General features: G+C 43.7%; 1 pseudogene; it reads right to left on the bottom strand.

Moving 5' to 3' along the window:
* Positions 1 to 2,867: 2,867 nt before the first annotated feature.
* On the bottom strand, positions 2,868 to 4,193 carry LOC146072371 (polymerase delta-interacting protein 3 pseudogene; annotated as a pseudogene).
* Positions 4,194 to 4,396: the final 203 nt, after the last annotated feature.

The following is a 4,396-nucleotide window of genomic DNA, read 5'->3' as shown; positions in this document are numbered from 1 at the left end:
TCTACCTGTCTGGTCTGGTGCCCACTGCTGAGAGGCAATTAAACTTCTTTGGGGGCCGCTGCAATTACACTTCTTTGGGGGGCACAGGGGCACTCCAGGGGCACAGGGGGTATCCTGTAGTGGGCTGCCACACATTTTTTTAAATATGGCTATCCACAGATTGTTCAGCCTGCCATTTGAGATTGGGATCTTTTATCACAGAGACCAACTGCACATCAGGGTCAGGATCAGCCAGGTGTTAAACGGGGTTTCGACCATGAATCAATCACATCAAAAAATTAATTAATAATCAATCAATCAATCATAACCAGAATCAAGCCAGATAGGGGTCTTGTTAAATATTAAACTGACCAAAACAGATACACACACAACTAGTACTGCCTCATCTACCTGTCTGGTCTGGTGCCCACTGAGAGTCATTCGTATGAGGGACTTGTCTTTTAAATGCATACAACTGTTTGCATTCCACTTGATTGCTGCACCAATCGCCCACTGCTGGTTGCAGCTCTCACCCTGCATTAATTTGGGAGTCTGCCACTGCAGTCTTTTTTTTTGGAGCCTTGAAACTTTTAGGGATGCTGTACTAGCCGACACCTTTAGGTGGACTCTGGTCTGTCTTGTATCCAGCACAGTGGTCTCGTGTGCAAGAGATTGTTCTCTGTCCTCTTTTGGATTTGTGTCACCATCACCATCTTCATGGGTGAGAATGTGATCTCCCTGACCTGGGGAGTCAGGGCTGGGGCAGGAAGGCTGCAATTACACTTCTTTTTGGGCGGCTGCAATTACACTTCTTTTTGGGCGGCTGCAATTAAACTTCTTTGGGGGCGCCTGCAATTACACTTCTTTTTGGGAGGCTAAATATTTTTTTACCTGTCCGGTCTGGTGCCCACTGCTGAGAGTCATTTGTATGAGGGACTTGTCTTTGAAATGCATATAACTCTTTGCATTCCACTGATTGCTGCACCAATCGCCCACTGCTCCTCGGCTGCACTGTGTAAACAGTGCACAATCAAGCCAGATAGGGGTCTTGGTGCTTGTTTTGAGGTTGTAGCAGGGGAGTGCAGCTACGAGTCGTAACACCTTGAGAGAAGATCAGTACTTCTCTACCGGCAAAGGACATCCTCCTCGCCAGAGCGCACAGCTTCACGAGGGACGAATGTGAAGCAGTGAGCAAAGGGAACACCCGCCTAGCGAGCCAGATCACCTGAATCCACCCTAGCGATCAATAGAGTTACAGAAGTCGCAGCCAGATAGAACTCTTCCAGCTGCCACCTAGTCATTGATTAGCCCCCTCCCCTCCACCCATTAGGCAATGATTGACGAGACGAATGGTAATAATAAATAATAAATGAATAATATTACTAATCACCAAATTAAAAATCAGATGAAATTAATTATAAATAATCATAATCAAGACAGATAGGGGTCTTATGAAATATTAAACTGACCAAAACAGATACACACTCTGCACCATCGAGCAGGTGATCACTGACATGCCAGGTGCAACGGTCTTTAGCACCCTGAATGCCAAGTGTGGGTTTTGGCAGATCCCTCTGGACAGAGCCTCTTCCATGCTTACTGCCTTCATGACCCCTATTGGGTGCTACGTCTTCCTACGCATGCACTATGGCATCACCACGGGCAGCAAAGTTTTCCAGCGCTGCATGGAGCAACAGTTCGCTGGCTCTCCCTTTGACATCATCGCTGTCAGCATCCTCCTTATCTGCACAGCCAGGTCCATCAGTTACTGCCACTGCTGCAACCAATGCTAGTGATGGTTACGCATGCCCTATGGCATCACCACGGGCAGCAAAGTTTTCCAGCGCTGCATGGAGCAACAGTTCGCTGGCTTTCCATTTGACATCATCGCTGTCAGCATCCTCCTTATCTGCACAGCCGGGTCCATCAGTTACTTTATTAATACTTAATTAATTGAATTATATATAGTCCACTGGTGCTGCCTGCACTGAATACTGCGAATAGAGGTTGCCAGTATTATTTACTCAGTCCACTGTTGCCACTGGCAGTGTTACTGCCTAAGTGTACGTACCTAGCAGTACAACTACATACTAGGCTGCTATATCTATTTTTTTTTTCAATGTATGGCAATTTATATAAATGGTATTGTGAATTTAATAACTCTTATATAAAAGCAATTTCTATTTTAGCCTTATTGGTCCTTTCATGGCAGGGGGTAGTGAGACACATTGTACTACTCTGCATCCTTCCAAAACATCATTTCACCCTGTTCCAGGAAACCCTAATTAATGATGGAGAGAACACAGCGCAGAGGAGTCAATCACTTGTTATATGCACATTACCAATAAAATGAACATGGATATCCTCTTTAAAGAATATAAACCGCATCAACATCAAACTTATAATTGGTTAAAAAAAATTGTCTTTTCAAATACATTAAAGAAGCCCATCTCTGTGGTTTATCCAGTTGCTCTTAAATCCTTTATGGGAGATCGACTTCATTACTTTCCTTTAGTAGAAACAGATTAGAAAAAAGATAACCTTTAAACAAGGTAAACCAGTTCATGTACATTTAGATGTCCATGATAGTAAAAGTAACCATTTTTTTTTATTTTGTAAGAATACTCAGGCTAGGGGAAAGAACTAAAAATGTGGCTACAGTAGTTACCATGGAGTATGAGCTACACTATTATGCAGTGAAGAGGCTTGATTGTCCAATACCTACCACCTACTTCCTTTCAGCATGAATTACACTGCTGGTCAGCAGCACTAAACAAAATCTCAGGGAAACAAAATAGTCATTGCATCTTAGTCTCTGGGTCCATCACTGAATTGGTCAAAGAGAATCTCCAAAATCTCTTTTACTGACACCTAAATCAATGTAGGTCTCAGAGTTTTATCTTTAAAGCGGTTGGCTGGACTACTGCTGATGACCCTGATGATTTGAAGAGTGCTTTTAGGATAGTGTCTGGAATCTGGATCAACTTCAGCTGGTGGGTTGGGAGTAGCATTGGAGGATAAGGTGTTATTTCTTCTTATTTCCCCTTCTTTCTTAACTGTTACTGGTGTGTCACTTAATCGTAACAGAATAGGCTGGTCTGATGTAATGACACTGCCATTCAAATGAAGATTACATTTCATTGGCTGTCCATCTAAATATCTGTTGTTGTATTTTTTGTAGGCGCCAACTGCATCTTCCTTTCTGACAAACACAACTTCCGCAACACCTGGGCTTAGTAAGCGGGCACGCTTCAGGGCTCCACATACACAGAATAACTCTACTGTATCTTCCTCTGTGACCCTTGGGTGCAAATTATTTACCGTCATTTTCGTTCCTTCTAGGGGGCTGAAAACAGACTCTGTTGGAGGTGGTATGGCTGGTAGGGCCTCCTTTGTAACAAGAGTATGTGACATATTGGTCAGCGTTTTAGTCCGTAGTAAAGGTACTGTTGGGGCAGGCGGTGTAGCACTAGGAGCGGTGTACGTATCATTCTGTACAACTTTAGTGAAAGGTAATGTTTGGCCAAGTGAAAATTGGTTGCCCAATGTTCCTGGTCTTTTCTGTAAAGTATTTGCAGCTGTGAATTTCATCTGTTTGGAAGGGATGGGAGCAAGTTCCATCTCATCATCCTCATCATCATAGTCATCATCCTGAGATGAGACCTGTTTAACAGGCTGGTGGTTGACCACATTTATTCGCATTCCCTTGACAGAGTTATTCAGACCTGAAATGGTCTTGTGTTGTGGAATCTGGATGGTTTTTGTGAGGTTTATTGCCGATGAACCTTGTGCCATAGGTGATTTAGCAGCTACTGTTGGAGCACTCCTCTTAAAGTAATCTTTTCACGAGCGTCCATCACTTTGATAGGCTTGTCTCCTGCCATGATCTGTTGCTTTTTAGAATTCAGCATTTCACGGGCATCCTGCACTTTACCCCTTATGCGGAAGGGAGCATCTTTGGCCACCAACTTTTCACGGGCATCTTTTATCCCTAGTTTTTGGCGTGCATCAGTCACACCAATTTTCTGACGAGCATCAAATGTTCTCTGAAAACTGGTGGCAAGTGGACGATTGTTCACAGATGGTTGGAGTCTGGATCTCACGTTTCCTATACCTCCCCTGTTACTGACCCTGCTGTACATCCCGGTGCCCACGGACATTCCCCGTTTCCTGATCAGTTCATCCAGCGACACGTCGGCCATATTCCTCCAACCACACAGCTGCTATATCTAATTTAATAAAAACAAAAATAATACTTGTGCTGTGTGGGACTGTAAAAAAGAATTCCATGCTGCTTGTGCACTGACATCTGCCACTGAGTGCCACGGCCAAGCAGTACCTAATAATAAAATTAATTATTATAAATTCTGCTGGTGCACAATACTAGTATTGCTGATGTATCTACCTGTCTTGTGCC

This window comes from Crinia signifera, chromosome 4, assembly GCF_055691185.1.
Source record: "Crinia signifera chromosome 4, ASM5569118v1, whole genome shotgun sequence".
In the NCBI taxonomy this organism is placed as follows: Eukaryota; Metazoa; Chordata; class Amphibia; order Anura; family Myobatrachidae; genus Crinia; species Crinia signifera.
Note: the sequence above shows the minus strand (reverse complement) of the source record. Positions and strands in the feature narration are given on the sequence as shown.